The 18,870-nt window shown below is 34.5% G+C and overlaps 1 protein-coding gene and 1 long non-coding RNA gene across 2 annotated transcripts in view; both read right to left on the bottom strand.

The window, feature by feature from the left end:
* The window catches only part of igl (igloo), a 726,182-nt gene that overhangs the window by 243,221 nt on the left and 464,091 nt on the right, over positions 1–18,870 (bottom strand). The gene's annotated exons all lie outside the window — the stretch shown is intronic.
* LOC138697170 (uncharacterized) lies at positions 4,709–6,010 on the bottom strand. Its single transcript, XR_011331553.1, has 2 exons — positions 5,695–6,010; positions 4,709–5,095 (listed from the first exon to the last, which is right to left on the bottom strand). It is a non-coding gene; the product is annotated as an uncharacterized lncRNA (long non-coding RNA).

Here is an 18,870-nt window from a genome sequence, read left to right as displayed (position 1 = left end):
TAATCACTCATTTAAAGTTTGTGTGACTGCAACCTATGTATATTTTTGTGTGGCTTTACTTTGTTTATAGCGTATTTCTTTTTTTTCCTTTTTATTTCTATTATTGTATTTGTATTTCTGGTGGTGTGGAAGAGAAGGCCTGATGGCCTTAACTACACTAGAATAAATAAATAAATAATAAATAAATATCTACATAAATAAATAAAATAAATAAATAACTAAATAAATAAATGAATAAATGAATAAAAAATAAAATAAATAAATAACTAAATGAATAAATAAATAAATTAATTAATTAATAAATGAATAAATAAATAAAATATATAAATAAATAACTAAATAAATGACAAAAAATAAAAAATAAATAAATGAATAAATAAATAAAATAAATAACTAAATATCTAAATAAATAAATGAATGAATAAATAAAATAAATAAATTAATTAAATAGGTCAATAAAATAAATAAATAAATAACTAAATGAATGAATAAATCAATGAATAAATAAATCAATGAATGAATAAATAAATAAATAAATAATGAATAAATAAATAAATTAATTAATAAACGAATAAATAAATGAAATAAATAAATAACTAAATAAATAAATAAATAAAATAAATAAATAACTAAATAAATAAATGAATAAATAAATAGGCCTAAATAAAATAAATAAATAAGTGAATAAATAAATAAATAAATAAATGAAGAAATAAATAAATGAATAAATAAATGAATGAATAAATAGATAAATAAATAAATAAATAGATAAATAAATAAAAAATTAATTAATAAGTAAATAAATAAATAAAATTAACCAACGAGGGCCACAAATTCAGTTGACGACCCCAATGATTCCTAAAAAAACTTAGCAACCTTCAAACGAAGCCAACATTGCCTCGTTTAGCCTCGTGTACAGCAGGCTTTAAACACGTACTCGTAGTTAAGGAGAAAAGTTAGTTTATTGATTCCGTCCCAGCTTTCATGCGAACTTATTTCCGGCAGCTTTTCATCGGAACCGAGTGTAGGCTCAACCAGATCCGTTCATTGTCTGTCAGATTCCATTAGTTTTCCGCGGATTATCCAGCTTTGACCCGCTGCATTCTGCGGTTTTCATTACAGGTCCGGGGGGCTATTTTGGGTTCAGAGCTTGCATGTAATGGTCTGTTGGCTGATACCTACACTGAACTCGCGCCCCTCTAGTTCGCTTTCGTTTCCCTCTTTCCCTATTTCTGAGGTCTCGAGGGAAATTTACGGATTTTAATATTCACTGCTGGACTTCATGTTGACTCATAATTGAGTGATATAGAGGATTTCACGTTAAGAAAAAACATTGAGCATATGGGGCTATTCCATCAAATGATCAGTTTCCATAGAAACGTGTGACTACCGCATAGCTTGTACAATTTACTAGGCAAGGCCCACAAAACAAATGTTTTTTTTTTTTAGCGTGGAAGGTTCTATAGTGGGCAAAAAAAAAAGAGGAACGCTGAATTAGTTTTTTACCTAATAAACCGGCGCGATATAATGAAAATTTTAGTAATTAGTATGTTCAGCAACACCTGATCTATAAAAATTCAACCACATCACAATAAGTACAGATGATTCTGAAGTAAATCAAACGCAGACAAGGCTGTGGATTTTTTCCCCTTTCTGTTCGTAATATAGGCCTACTTAGATATAATTTTTTAGTAATAGAAATTAGTAAAAACCTGGATAAATAAAAATCGATAAGAACGCTACTTTAAACTCAGTAATATTTGTAGACGATCAAATACTGTCAACATTTAACATCGCAAATTTCAAGCTCAATAATTAACAACAGGTCCCCAATAGAAACAACAACAACAACAACAACAACAACAACAACAACAACAACAACAACAATCAAATTTCTTGGCTTACAAATCCATAATATGTTAAATTGCAAAAATCATATTAAAGAAATTTAACCCCAAACCAAATTCAGCTTGTTTTGCTATTAGATCTATGCAAGAGACAGTAAATATCAATACCTTAAAAACAATATACTTTGCATACTTCCACTCGGTAATGAATTTTGGAATAATATTCTAGGGAAATTCTACAAATAGTAACAGTATATTCCTATTACAAAAAAGAGTAATTAGAATAATAGTGGGTGCCAAATCTAGGGAATCGTGTAGGATTATTTAAAAAAAACTACAAATAATGCCCATGGCTTGTCAGTATATTTTTTCATTAATAAACTTCTTCGTATACAATCGTGAAAACTTTGTAACTAATTTAACAATTCATAGTATAAATACTAGTCAAAAAATTACTTTTATACTTCATTGGCAAGTCTAGTGTGCTATCAAAAAGGAGTGCGTTATATGGCAGTAAAAATGTTTGATAGGCTCTCTACGGATATAAAAAATCAAACTCAAAACATAAGATTATTTAGGGCCAAATTAAAGAAGTGCCTAATTTCTCACGCCTTCTATTCTGTAGGTGAATTTATGACATTCAACAACGTTTCATGAATATTTCTGTCTTGTATTAAGTATCGATACTAACCCCTTGTGTTGTACTAGTAGACTATATTGTAAAACTCTTCTGTATATATTTCAACTAGACTGTGACTATAATTAGTACTATTAAGATTTTTTGCCCTTTTCCATATTCTAGAACGTATGGGCGAATCCAGAAATGGATATAGAGTGCTAGTTGGGAGGCCGGAGGGAAAAAGATGTTTGGGGAGGCCGAGACGTAGATGAGAAGATAATATTAAAATGGATTTGAGGGAGGTGGGATAAGATGATAGAGAATGGATTAATCTTGCTCAGGATAGGGACCAATGGCGGGCTTATGTGAGGGCGGCAATGAACCTGCGGGTTCCTTAAAAGCCAGTAAGTAAGTAAGTAAGTAAGTAAGTAAGTAAGTAAGTAAGTAAGTAAGTAAGTAAGTAAGTAAGTGAGTAAGTATATTATGTTTATACCGTTGCTTACGAGATTACACAAGCTGGCGCATAGAGCTTGAAAAATGAGTCTGAAGTGGTTCCCTCGTAATGCCAATTCCGCCGCTCGGAGCGCTGTTCTGCCCTATATATTCATAGCAGAACACTTAAAAGACATTGACATTTGGGACATTTAAAGGACTCACCATTGCTTATTAAATGCTTCGTACAATATTTTATGGACAATAGACGTAATTTGCAAACTTCTACTCCTCAATTATATTACAATAAAAGGCTGTCATTCTTGATATTAAAACATATTACATATAAACTGAGGGACTGTCAGCTCTGTACTTCAGTTCATACACCAAACATTTCCGGAAATAAATTAACTTAACATCTTACATATACGCACTATAGCCTACCCTTTTCACCTAATATTATTAATATTGTTATTAAATAAGACATTGCAACTAATTAAGGTACTGCATTATCTTTAATTTCCTTGAATTCATAATTAAGCATTTGCAAGAAGGCGTAACTTTTCCCTCTCTTTAAAAAAATACGAACGTCACAATAATTGAGAAGTATAATTATTACGCGATTTTTTCTTGCAGTGGTGAAAACATTTCTATAGGCCTATTGATTAATCTATTGAGCATAGTAATAGTAAACGCTGTAGTATTCTTTTCTGAAGCCAAGATTTTCGCAAGAACTGAAGTGCGACACATGTAAAGATGAGGAAATGTCCCTCTTTCTTTTGGGAAAACTTGTGAAGCCACTACTGGACAATATTGCCAAAGATATTTCCAGTAAATACGAAGTGATTAGGAAACTTAATCAGAAGCCCCTAAATAGAAAAGTGCTGAAAGTGCAATAAACTGGGCCATTTCTTAATTACATATAGAACACTGGAACTGACTATCTACAAGGACCCTCGTGTTATAAATATTATGATTATTTCAGATTGTGATACAGTTATAAGCGTACATTCCTAAAATTTAAAAGTAACAATGAGGATGCACTATGTTATAGGAAAGTTTTAAACGTGTACATTTAACTTTTTTATGAATGATTTCCTGATCAAGATTTTCATTAACTATGTGCCAAACTTTTGGACATCTGATCAGTATTTTAATCATGTGCTGGTTACAGTACATTAGATGTCTTCTTGAATATACCTGATGAGGTATGTATATGAAGTTTGTATCGTCAGTATTCAAGTAGCCTACTTATGTATGTAATTTTTATTATCTGTACAGAAAAAATTTAACTTACGTGATAGTATGAAGTAATCTCTCACGAAATAACAAGGAAGAGAAAGGTACTTAAATTTAAATATTGAAAACAGGATGATAAGAAGAAAATAATTTTTACTTGCTTTCAATTATTAATGAAACCTGGCCACTCACCATTCGCAGTTGATTTCTATGGTTACAGGTCTATTCTTCATATTCTGTAACTTTCAAATAATTTCTAAAATAAATATTACGCCTACTTAGCTCTTGTAAAACGAAATTTTCACTTTCACTTTCAACGGAACACTCACTTATATTCAGTTCTTGTATCTTGCAGTAAATTATCCATTTGTGATCATCTTTCCAATATAACCTCCCATTGAAATGACCACTTAAAATCATGAGCTAGGATTTATTATTTTAAAAACATTTCCACGTACGTACTGTTATAATTGTTATGAACCACAATACAAAAGACAACACTGTGAAATTGGATTAATTTACCAAGATCAACATCAATACCGGTAGTATAAAATCACATATAGGCCTAGGCTATATTATTTCATTACTTTATGGTCTTAATTAGAAGAATTAATTTTGAAGAATTTACAAATATGCTGAAATAATTTATGACACCTCTTATAGAAATGTAAAAATATGTATGTACATTTTGAAACAATGGGTATAGCACCACTTGAAAATGTTGAGCACTTTAACAGTAACTTGTAAATTGTTCCATCACGTTGTCTATAGTGTTCATTTAATGTAGCACTTTTAGAATGAACGTGGTTCACATACGTAAGAAAAAATGACGATGGAATGAGTCGAAGACATACAGTTTTCTTTAATTTTTAGCAAATGATGAAGTTGAATATATACTGTTACTTCATATCCTAACATAAGTAGAGTTGCCACCATAGATGTAACACCTCCGTAACACCTGAAATGAATATAAAATAAATTAATGTATTGGTAATGATACAAGAATAAAAAGAAATTAGGCTAGACATAACCTCACAAAATTACAAAAAAATGCTAAAGCAAAAAAAAAAAAAAAAAAAAAAACTTTACGTATCCGTATTTAATGAAACTAGATATTCTAGATATAATTTGTTTCACACGATAACCACCTCAGCCTATTTCGCAGCAGCCATTAGTTACCAGTTTGAGGTGCATTACCTAATCTCATACTAACCTTGTTAAGTTCTCTTACCTAATTCACTGATAATTACGTAACAATACACAGGTCTAAAATACAGACAAATACACATTAATTACCTAATAAGTACAGCATGAAAATAATTCATTACTTTTGTCGGTATTTTCTAAAAGAGAAAGGGAAAACAGTAACAACATTATCTTCAATGTTTACATCACGTCGTTCACATTTTCATTAGGCCTATATCAGTAATGCTTGGTAAGTGAAACAATGCATAAAATTATTTTATATTTCGGGTCACATCATTCGAGAGTCGGAAAATGCAATTCGCCACTTTTAACATAGCATTGCTTGTTATATGAGAGAACTTTGACATTTACCTTAACCTATAAATATACGACCTGTTGGTACAGAGTTCTTCACATAGCAAAACACAGACAATTTTCGAATATAACTTAGCAGAACAAACTTCAAATAACACTGTAATATGCTTGGCATATTTGTAATATTCGTACTCAATGAGTAATGCACAATTAATCGAACTATTTTCACGATGCACAATGCTTTGTAATGGTACTATTCATCATTTCATAGGGCAGAGAGGCGAACCTAGCGGCAGAAATTGTCATGACTCACAGAGACCTACTCTCGATCGTGCTATGCGCCAGCTTGTGTAATCACGTAAGCAACGGTTTATACAGACGACCATTGGTAGGTTTTTTTTTTACCTGGAGGTTTTCTTCTTCAGTGCTGTCTGTGAAGGGAAAACTACGAAAATTTTCTGGTTGTATGAAAAAACTAAAACAATGTTTTATTTAACGACGCTCGCAACTGCTGAGGTAATATCAGCGTTGCCGGTGTGCCGGAATTTTGTCCAGCAGAAGTTCTTTTACATACCAGTAAATCTACCGACATGAGCCTGTCGAATTTAAGCATAGTTAAATGCCATCGACCTGGGCCGGGATCGAACTCGCAACCTCGGGCACAGAAGTCTAGTACTCTGCCGACTGCGCCACCCAGACCGACGGTTATTTGAAAATATGACAGTAAGTCTATTTTTGAAAATGTTTCGATTCACTTGGATCTTTTGTATTCCTGAAAAGGGGGTTCCATAGGATCAGGCTATCATAGATAACATTAGATTCAATGGAAAGCAGCATTTTTATTCTTTCGTGTCAACTTTTCCTATTATTGAGAGAGAATTTCAACTGTGAATTGTAGCTGCATTATTTTTCACCGAGATAAATCTTCACCCCCCATTTCGGAACTCCGCCCTTATCCACTGGGGTTTTAGTTGAAACCCTGTTCTTCAATACACAACGAAGATCATGAAATATTTATAAGTTTGTGACAGCATAATAGCTGTTTGACAAGATTCGTTTAAATGTAATACCTTTGTTATGAAACACCCTGTAGAGCCATCGCTGATCCCATTGTACCATACAGTCATGAAAGAACAAGCGAAGCTGAGCTGTACCCTTCGATTTATGCAGCGTGTGTAACTGACGTCACATGAATAGCCTGTCTGCAAAAAGTAGTATTTGCCTGGTGAAGCTCTGGGAACAGTTGAACAATAACAGGTCTACTGTATTTGCTTACGTAGGTTTTCTAGTCCATAGAATTCTGACAGATGATATGCTGCTATAGAAGTAATTGCTCAGTTTTAAATAGCTTCACTTCAACTTGTATTTTTTACTTTCACATTATACACCACAAAGTATAAAGGGATAGAATTCTGATACTGTAAAAATGTATTTGAAGATTTTTACAGAAATGCTTATATGATCCCTGATAATTCTCAATCAAACTCTACTTAAATTCTTGGGTAAATATGTTAAAAATTCTTGAGTAAAATTATTTTATAGCTAACTTAAGAGGAGAAGAAGGTTTTAAAACATCGGAAAACCAGAGAATTAAAAAAAAAAAAAAAAAGAAAATTGTTGCTTATGATACAAGTTCGTAAAGGTTCTCTTTTTTGACAGGAATGTTCATCATAGAATGTTTTTTTCTACAATAGCATAAATTTAAATTAAAGAAATATTTCAATTTGGGGATGTTATAATATTACAATATCATACTTACTTACTTACTGGCTTTTAAGGAACCCGGAGGTTCATTGCCGCCCTCACATAAGCCCGCCATTGGTCCCTATACTGAGCAAGATTAATCCAGTCTCTACAATCATATCCCACCTCCCTCAAATCCATTTTAGTATTATCTTCCCATCTACGTCTCGGCCTCCCTAAAGGTCTTTTTCCCTCCGGCCTCCCAACTAACACTCTATATGCATTTCTGGATTCGCCCATACGTGCTACTTGCCCTGCTCATCTCAAACGTCTGGATTTAATGTTCCTAATTATGTCAGGTGAAGAATACAATGCGTGCAGTTCTGTGTTGTGTAACTTTCTCCATTCTCCTGTAACTTCATCCCTCTTAGCCCCAAATATTTTCCTAAGCACCTTATTTTCAAACACCCTTAATCTCTGTTCCTCTCTCAAAGTGAGAGTCCAAGTTTCACAACCATACAGAACAACCGGTAATATAACTGTTTTATAAATTCTAACTTTCAAATTTTTTGACAGCAAACTGGATGATAAAATCTTCTCACCCGAATAATAACAGGCATTTCCCATATTTATTCTGTGTTTAATTTCCTCCCGAGTATCATTTATATTTGTTACTGTTGCTCCAAGATATTTGAACTTCTCCACCTCTTCAAAAGATAAATTTCCAATTTTTATATTTCCATTTCGTACAATATTCTCGTCACGAGACATAATCATATACTTTGTCTTTTCGGGATTTACTTCCAAACCTATCTCTTTACTTGCTTCCAGTAAAATTCCCGTGTTTTCCCTAATCGTTTGTAGATTTTCTCCTAACATATTCACGTCATCCGCATAGACAAGCTGCTGATGTAACCCGTTCAATTCCAAACCTTCTCTGTTATCCTGGACTTTTTTAATGGCATAGTCTAGAGCAAAGTTAAAAAGTAAAGGTGATAGTGCATCTCCTTGCTTTAGCCCACATATTAGAAATGCATCTGACAGAAACTGACCTATACGAACTCTGCTGTACGATATATATCATGGAATTCAGAATCATTAAGAAGTAAGTATCCCTGGAATTACAGCCTGTTTTATTCATGTCCACAATTTCATGGCCGCCTAAACCAGCCATATAATCAACAAAGCAGTTAGGAAAAGTTGTATGCTACATCTTGTTGTAATGAATACTGCATGTAACTTCAGAATATTAAGGGCTAAAATGTAGATATGAATGTTAAATTTGTTACTTATTTTGTGTTACATGTAATATTTAAGTAATGAAAGATCGATTCAATACATTACTATCTTTCTGAATGAAGTTTATACATTGGATATTACATTTTCTTTTGCAGTGCGTAAAATAACTTCAATTTTTTGCTCTATTCTCACACAAAAGGTTAATATCTTTATATCTTCGGAGCTATTCATCCTAAATTCACTGTATTTGGCACATACATTCTTTAAGCAACAAGGAAACTCTTCTCTGTAATAGAAATTTGATATTTTGTTAGAATTAAAAAAAATATTCTTCCTCATTTCTGTGAAAATATATCTAAAATTCACTCTTTAAATGCAGTCGTTTATCTTAGAATTGTGAAAGCATAATATATAAACATTTTGCTCCAGACATGTGATTTTCGGAGTAAAATTTTAAAAAGATTTTGAATTTATCTTTAAAAATGGCTGAGATATATTCATTTCAGAGTCATCAGCTTAGCTCAGCCTGGTAAGGCGCTTGCCTACCGATCCGTTCGGGCGCGGGTTCGATTCCCGCTTGGGCTGATTACCTAGTTGGGTTTTTTCCGAGTTTTTTCCCAACCATAAGGCAAATGTCAGGTAATCTATGACGAATCCTCGGCCTCATCTCGCCAAATATCATCTCGATATCACCAATTCCATCGACGCTAAATAACCTCGTAGTTGATACAGCGTCATTAAATAACCAAGTAAAATAAAAAAAATATATATTCATTTCAGTGAATAACTGTATACTAACACTGCTTCTATTTTTTCGAAAATTTGTCATTTTTTTTTTCAAAATCTAATGTCAAATTTAAGTTATTGCAGGTATGATATTTCTATATAAAAAAACCGCATCAATTCGGGAAAAAAAATTCAAATTATGTCATCCTTAACTTTGGTTACTACAGATTTTTTTATTGATTCGTTTTAGAATTGTTTTTGGTGATTGGTTAAATATTTAACTCCAGTAATTAATACGATCTATCCTAATTAACATGGAGGCAAAAGATAATTACTCTGCCTACCATTACAATCACGAGGAGAGATGCATTGTGAAATTTCACGAGAAGAATTTGAATAAGTAAGATTATGACGTGTCATTACAATAGTTGTATCTGTAGAAAGCATCCTCAGATGCAGTCACATTCATCGCCCTCTTTTTTTTTTTAAAGTGACGTCACAGAATGGGTGTATATTTTAGGAAAATGTAACAAGTAAATTTGTAGGAAGAGCTATCAATGATATGTAATGTACAGTTCACATTATGGACTAAAAGTGTTTCAGGCGAGAGGCAGGAAATCAATTCATGATGGTTGCCATGGTCACTCAGACCGTTCTCTCGGAGGTCCGTGACTTATTAATGAATTAAAAGGCTTCCCTCATGTTATGTCAGCGTGGCTGTCCTTGCGTGGCGAGTTATTTATCTCACGATTGTCTTACACGTATCGACCGATCGATTCCCATGTGAGCCAACTTTAAAAATTTACCTCTCCCCATAGATGTAACAGTAAAAGTGAAATTTATAGCTCTCTCGGTCCCTGGAAAGTAGAATACCGAGCTAGGTTCAGGGTACAGGCTATCTTGACTAAGATAAGGGGTGAGATGATTTGTTAGCCTAACACTTGGGTTATTCACAAAGCTCGTAACTTTAGTCAGCGATAATATCAAGCAGGCATTCTGAAAGCTGTTCATAAGGTATTTCTTATCTCCATTTGGATTGCAAAGGTGATTCTTTTCAAAGCATTGCTTTCTACAGGGTTCAAAAACCGTGTGTAAGGTAATTGAGACTGAAATTCAATGTGGGGTTATAAATAATAATAATAATAATAATGATAATAATAATAATAATAATAATAATAATAATAATAATAATAATAATAATAATAATAATAATAATAAGAGACCGGAAGTTTAGGCATTATGAATCATTAAAATAGGCAGGCAAAAAGGCATCATAAATAGTTATAATAGGCAGGCAAAAAGGCATTATAAATAGCTAAAATAGGCAGGCAAAAAGGCATTATAAATAGCTAAAATAGGCAGGCAAAAAGGCATCATAAATAGCTGAAATAGGCAGGAAAAAAGGCATCATAAATAGCTAAAATAGGCAGGAAAAAGGCATTATAAATAGCTAAAATAGGCAGGCAAAAGGCATTATAAATAGCTAAAATAGGCAGGCAAAAAGGCATTATAAATAGTTAAAATAGGCAGGCAAAAAGGCATTATAAATAGTTAAAATAGGCAGGCAAAAAGCATTATAAATAGCTAAAATAGGCAGGCAAAAAGGCATTATAAATAGTTAAAATAGGCAGGCAAAAAGGCATTATAAATAGCTAAAATAGGCAGGAAAAAGGGCATCATAAATAGTTAAAATAGGCAGGCAAAAAGGCATTATAAATAGTTAAAATAGGCAGGAAAAAAGCATCATAAATAGCTAAATAGGAGGAGGTGGCGAAGTGCAGGCAAAAAGGCATTATATATAGTTAAAATAGGCAGGCAAAAAGGCATCATAAATAGCTAAAATAGGCAGGTAAAAAGGCATTATAAATAGCTAAAATAGGCAGGCAAAAAGGCATCATAAATAGTTAAAATAGGCAGGCGAAAAGGCATTATAAATAGCTAAAATAGGCAGGCAAAAAGGCATCATAAATAGCTAAAATAGGCAGGCAAATAGGCATTATAAATAGCTAAAATACGCAATAAAAGGCAATTACAAAAACCTTGCACTAGACCCACAACCTTACACTTTCCACAAAGGGATTTCGGCAGCAAGAAAAGCTTTACATAAGTCGAATACAAATTGAGATTTTCGACTCGATGTTGCAATTACTGTTGGAAGCAAAGAAATCTTCTTCCCAGTAGCCTTGGAAAGTGCATTTTTGTGTTTGGTTGTACTGATATGTTGCGATATGAAATATTTAGCTAGCTACAACAACGGTGCAATGAAAACTGAAAGAAAAAAATAACGTTAGACCCGCACTCATTGTTGCCGTGTCAAATAAACACAAGCGATAATTAAAACTCTTACTGTTATACATTTTTGCACGGCAGTACTCATTGTTGCAAAGAGAATATTAACTGATTGAAAGACAATAATATACATTCGGTGAAGTCACTTTCATTGTAGCGGTTATAGAAATAAATTAAAATATACCTGTAGGCAATTTTAACAATACATTAATAAATAATAGATAAATAATCAAATAAAGGGAAAAAAGCATTTGTTTTTAAATTAGGCATTTACATTAAAAAAAGGCAGAAAAGGGCACATAAAACTGTGACGTTTCAATCACAAAGGTATAATTCGTACAGATTTACTTTCAAAATGAAGACAGATTTAACACATTTTAAAAAGGCATTCTGCCAAAGTTCCGGTCTCTGACTATAATAATAATAATAATAATAATAATAATAATAATAATAATAATAATAATAATAATAATAATAATAATAATTTACTGCTAGAACAAAGATACTATTGTTCTTTTCATAAAAATAACTCTAGCACCCCTAGAAATAGTAAATATTCCTGCAAATTGGATCGGTGTCGGTTAGAGTTCCCGAGTAGCTCAGTGGTAGAGCGTTGGTACGTTAAACCAAAGGTCCCGGGTTCGATACCCGGCTCCGGAACAATTTTTCCCTCGAAATTATTCAAATCAACTTTACAGGGAGTTATACCTGAAATCTTGATTCGCATAATACACGTCACTGTTCGTTAACAGAAAAAACACAATTTAAGTCACACGGAGTTAGTGTGCACTCGAAGTTGGTTGCTTGACGGTTGTCAGCCCACTTTGAGGTCTGTGGATATAGAGGGAAAAATTGCATCGGTGTCGGTTAGAGTTCCCGAGTAGCTCAGTGGTAGAGCGTTGGAACGTTAAACCAAAGGTCCCGGGTTCGATACCCGGCTCCGGAACAATTTTTCCCTCGAAATTATTCAGTAAATATTCCTGCTCAGGGTGCATTCCACAAAATTTTAAGATAAACAGAATCTGTAACATGAATGAGGCTGTGTTAACATTCTTATATTGTTTGTGGTTTTATTTGTGTATTTTGAAGTGCTTTTGTGATTTTCTGACTCATATATTTGAAATTTTAAAAACTGTAGCAATGTTAATCTTAATAATAAACTTCCATTTTCTCGTATATTCCAATGTTTCATAAGGGAATTATGATATAGTTATCTTTTTTTCTTCGCATGGCTCATATTTTTATTGACTTTTCTTAATTCACACACTGTGGAAGTCAGAAAACCACTAACTCCAGCAGTGTTTATTTCAAAATGTAGCGTAATAATAATCCGTGGCGCTACAGCCCGTAAAGGGCCTAAACCGACCAGCCGGCTGCTGGCCTCACGACCACATGCCGAAGCAGAGGTGGACGATCATCCAACCAGAATGGAGGTATCGTGTGGTTAGCACGATGATCCCCCCAGCCGTTATAGCTGGTATTCGCAACCGGATTTCGCTACCTATCGTAGCTCCCCAAGTGCATCACGATGCTGGGTGGGCACCGGTCCCATACACTGGCCGAAATTTCATGAGAAAATTTCGTCTCCTATGAGGAATCGAACCAGCGCGCATTCAGTAACGCGAGACTATTGTAGCGTAAGATAATGTAAAAACTTAGGTTTTGAAGCATTTAATTGATAAAGAATGTAATTTTACACAATATTAATACATTTTTAGTAGGTTATTTTACGACGCTTTATCAACATCTTAGGTTATTTAGCGTCTGAATGATATGAAGGTGATAATGCCTGTGAAATGAGTCCGGGTCCAGCATCGAAAGTTACCCAGCATTTGCTCATATTGGGTTGAGGGAAAACCACGGAAAAAACCTCAACCAGGTAACTTGTCCCGACCGGGAATCGAACCCGGGTCACATGGTTTCGCGGCCAGACGCGCTGACCGTTACTCCACAGGTGTGGACAATATTAATAGTTAAATGTATTATATTTTAAGTTAGTAAGACAAATAAAAAGTTTTTTTTCTCTCTCCTGTAAAATTTAGTTTATTGGAGTCAGGGAGTTTTTGATTTCCCTGTCTCAATTTTTAAATTAATTTTTTTAAAATAAGGAGCTTTAACAAATTGAATATCTGGGAATTTAGCTTTTATCTAGCATGGCTAGCTAATTTCTCTAGGAGACCTCTATGAGGGACAGAATTCTTTTATTTGCCTTAAATCTACTACATGGAATGCAAAATGTTACTTTCCTCAGTGAGAAAGCCACGCTATGGATTCTATCACCCACAGCTGCATATGGGCTATTCCATATGAAATCGATCAGTAAAAAACCTCGCATTTTTTTATACTCTAATTTTTTCCCTATTTATACAAAGGTGCTCAGGAGAGTGAATTTTCAAAAATATACTATCGAAAGTCAAACGGTTTTCGTATTGTTGAGCAACAAATTTAGCGTATTTTATAAAAACAAGCCTCTTTCAGCACTCAGAACTCTGGAACCATTTACTGCAGAACATTGAACGGGAGCTCATTTTGAAGCTGACATTTAGTAGGTTATGTTAAGAAGTAATCCTTATTTTTATTGTATACAGAGAGACAGATAATCTGATTTTACTTACTTTTAGGTTTTTTGACCATTTGTAAAAATGTAACCTTGCATTATTAAGAGAGATTCGGCATTGTTTGCTTAGTGGCTCGGCAATAAGTTTCGAGGGTATTAAATAGATTATTTTCACACGCCTGGACTTGAACGGCGCAGTACCGCACGCACTGGCCGAGAGATGATGATAAACGAGCGTTTGGAGTCATTTTACTCCTGTGTTTATAAAAACTTGTGATAAAGCTAGCCCAGCCATGACTGCTAGACGACACATCACGTGTTTGTCTCCTGACCTTGGTTGTCTCGGCTAGCTCTCGCCTCACAGTCAGCTGGTTAGTTCACGCGCGTACTAGTTATTTTATTTATTTGATATTTTCAATACTTTCTTATTAACGTTGCACCAGTAAAAAAATATGTGTTTATTTGTACTTTCAATGCGGAATCTAACTATATATTTTAAAAATATTTTTTCCTAGGCAAAGGCATTTTAATGAGGAAAAATCTAAATTTCTCCATTTCCATAAAAGTAAGAAAAACTGTTTATATATCAATATAAACTCTAATTTCTCAGCATCAAAATAAACCATGATTTTGATCATTGGGTGAAAGGGTTTCGGAGCTACAACAGTTTAAATTTGCTAATTTTATGAAAATACGATAAATTTAAATATTTTTAATTTAAACACTATGAAGTTCTGATGCCTCAAACTTTGCACAAAGCATTGTATCACAGTTCTCTACGTACAAAAAAAGTTTCATTGTGATTAGAAATTGTAAGGTCAATTTTCTCTATATTTCGGTCGATTTGAGATGGAATAGCTCATATGAACCCGTGAACCTCTGATCCAGCGGCCAGTATTGTAAACATGAGGTCACTAAGGACAACTATTGGCATGCTCTAGCATGGACTCTAACCTATGACCACCTTGAATGCAATATTACAGCAATCTCTCGTTCAAAACGAATCACGGAATTAAATTAACTCAATCCTGCACTTCGGTCCTCTCAGCCAATATCGCTGTCTGCAGCCCCTCTGGGATGCCTTCAGACGGTTAATTAGAGTTGAACCAAGGTACGGTAGGTAAAACGAGATCGCAGACCGATGTACGAAGCGCCCGCATCAATTCTCAACCCAGAAGACTTGATTATTTTTGGCTGTTATCAACTTGGTGGTAGCTCTATTAAATTCAATTCTGGTAATTAACACTGTTACAGCCCGACCCAATTTCTAATCATTAGAAACGGTTAATGGTTACGACGTAACTGTTCCCCGTCTGTACTTCCCGTAGAGGTCCGGAATTTACATGAATTTATATCATGTTTGAGTCCATGTAATTGTCTGGCACAAATTAGATCTGATAGCATTCTAATAGCATGGACGAAAATTGTATGTAGAATATGTGGCGCCTTCCACAAGGGTTATTTTATCATACAATTATTGAAATTACTTCAAGATTTTGTGTAACTCTTCTGCTGAAATACAGTGTGTCCCAAAAATCACGGAGGGGTATCAGAGGATTATATTTTGTGAATGAATAGAGGTAGAAATGTAATATTGGTGCCTGGTGGAAATAACTCTCAAAGTTTTTCGTCTCTAAACTTTAAGGCACTCAAGGAAACAAAATACGGTAAAAATCGAACAAATGCAATAATTTTTATTGTTACAATGAATTATATAAGGTGGATTTTCAAAGAAAAGTGCAATGTGTTTTGTGTCCGGCAAAATTTCAAAAATATTTCTTGAAGGAATACGTAAAAATCCTAGACTATGTTGTTGATGTAGATCTTTAAAACATTTCAGTAAAAAATCGTGCTGTATTTAATTGATTGTATATTTTGGTACCTATCTTTAAGAAGGGGGACAAGACTAACTGTAGTAACTTTCGAGGAATATCACTTTTGTTGACGTCGCACAAAATTTTGTCCAATATTCTTTTGAGAAGATTAACCCCATATGTAGATTAAATTATTGAAGATCATCAGTGTGGTTTTAGGCGTAATAGATCAACTATTGATCAGATATTTTGTATTCGACAGATAATGGAGAAAAAATGGGAGTATAAGGGTACAGTACATCAGTTATTCATAGATTTCAAAAAGGCATATGACTCGGTTAAGACAGAAGTTTTATATGATATTCTTATTGAATTTGGTATTCCCAAGAAACTAGTTCGATTAATTAAAATGTGTCTCAGTGAAACGTACAGCAGAGTTCGTATAGGTCAGTTTCTGTCAGATGCGTTTCCAATTCACTGTGGGCTAAAGCAAGGAGATGCACTATCACCTTTACTTTTTAACTTTGCTCTAGAATATGCCATTAGGAAAGTCCAGAATAACAGAGAGGGTTTGGAATTGAACGGGTTACATCAGCTGCTTGTCTATGCGGATGACGTGAATATGTTAGGAGAAAATCCACAAACGATTAGGGAAAACACGGGAATTTTACTGGAAGCAAGTAAAGAGATAGGTTTGGAAGTCAATTCCGAAAAGACAAAGTATATGATTATGTCCCGTGACGAGAATATTCTACGAAATTGAAATATAAAAATTGGAAATTTATCTTTTGAAGAAGTGGAAAAGTTCAAATATCTTGGAGCAACAGTAACAAATATAAATGATACTCGGGAGGAAATTAAACACAGAATAAATATGAGAAATGCCTGTTATTATTCGGTTGAGAAGCTTTTATCATCCAGTCTGCTGTCAAAAAATCTGAAAGTTAGAATTCATAAAACAGTTATATTACCGGTTGTTCTTTATGGTTGTGAAACTTGGACTCTCACTTTGAGAGTGGAACATAGATTAAGGTGTTTGAGAATAAGGCGCTTAGGAAAATAGTTGGGGCTAAGAGGGATGAAGTTACAGGAGAATGAAGAAAGTTACACAACACAGAACTGCACGCATTGTATTCTTCACCTGACATGATTAGGAACATTAAATCCAGACGTTTGAGATGGGCAGAGTATGTAGCACGTATGGGCGAATCCAGAAATGCGTATAGAGTGCCGGAGGCCGGAGGGAAAAAGACCTTTTGGGAGGCCGAGACATAGATGGGAAGATAATATTAAAATGGATTTGAGGGAGGTGGGATATGATGATAGGGACTGGATTAATCTTGCTCAGGATAGGGACCAATGGCGGGCTTATGTGAGGGCGGCAATGAACCTCCGGGTTCCTGAAAAGCAAGCAAGCAGTCAATCAAGGGAAGCGATAAAATTGTGCGATAACCAGCCATGATTTGTTGAAAGACGTCCTTTCGTACCGTTTCATTGGTCAAAAGTAATATAACATTTTAAAAGTGTAATAATCAAGGAAAAAAACCTTTCTTGAAGGAATAGGTAAAAGAGCCTAGACTATGTCGTTGATGTATGTCTTTAAACATTTCAGTAAAATAATCATGCAGTATATAATTAATTGTATATTTTATTACGTAAATGCTTTACGGTTGTAAAAATTATGCAAATTTGATATTATTTTTACAGGTAATTATGAGCCATTTCAATATTTTGAGTAGTGTTTTATAAAGTGTAATGTATGTATATTAAGAATGAAAAGTTTTGATGAAAGAGTAATGGAACAGAGAAAAATTCTCTCCGGCGCCGGGATTTGAACCCGGGTTTTCAGCTCTACGTGCTGATTCTTTATCCACTAAGCCACACCGGATACCCACTCCGGTGCCGGACAGAATTGTCTCAGTTTAAGTTCCAACTCTTGGGTTCCCTCTAGTGGCCGCCCTCTGCACTACGTCATAGATGTCTATGAACGTAGGACTGAAGTCCACACATGTGCTGAGGTGCACTCGTTATGAGTGACTAGTTGGCCGGGATCCGACGGAATAAACGCCGTCTTAAATCACGGAGTGATTTACGCATATCATATATATAAGACGGCGCTTATTCCGTCGAATCCCGGCCAACTAGTCACTCATAACGAGTGCACCTCAGCACATGTGTGGACTTCAGTCCTATGTTCATAGACATCTATGACGTAGTGCAGAGGGCGGCCACTAGAGGGAACCCAAGAGTTGGAACTTAAACTGAGACATTTCTGTTCGGCACCGGGGTGGGTATCCGGTGTGGCTTAGTGGATAAAGCATCAGCACGTAGAGCTGAAAACCCGTGTTCAAATCCCGGCGCCGGAGAGAATTTTTCTCTGTTCCATTACTCTTTCATCATATGATGACGTAGAATATCTGCATGGAAATATAATATTTACTTCGGTACATTAAAATAATATATATGAAAAGTTTTGTTCATTTAGCTGTAGCTGAGATAAAAAAAAATGAATTTCACTAAATTTTTGCAGAGCAATGGTGTACCTCCCCCCTTAACAACGCTGTATCAACTAGTACGTTCTTTAGCGTCGATGTGATTGGTGATAACGAGACGGGATTTGTCGAGATGAGGCCGAGGATTCGCGATAGATTACCTGACATTCGTCTTACGGTTGGGGAAAATCTCAGAAAAAACCCAACCACATAATCAGCCTAAACGGTAATCGAACCTGCGCCCGAATGCAACTCGGAATCGGCAGACAAACGCTTTAGTCGGTGGAAAAATCGTGGTAATGTGTTCAGTCAAACGGGGCTGGTACTGGGATACTAATTCTTACCCCAGGCTGGATTCAAACCAACGACCGTCACTTCCAGACAGTGTTAACGGTTAACTCTAATCACAGCATCGAGCTGGGTAAGCGCAACT

This window comes from Periplaneta americana, chromosome 3 (genome assembly GCF_040183065.1).
Source record: "Periplaneta americana isolate PAMFEO1 chromosome 3, P.americana_PAMFEO1_priV1, whole genome shotgun sequence".
NCBI classification, from domain to species: Eukaryota; Metazoa; Arthropoda; class Insecta; order Blattodea; family Blattidae; genus Periplaneta; species Periplaneta americana.
The sequence above is the reverse complement of the archived record's forward strand: the minus strand, read 5'-3'. Positions and strand labels throughout refer to the sequence as shown.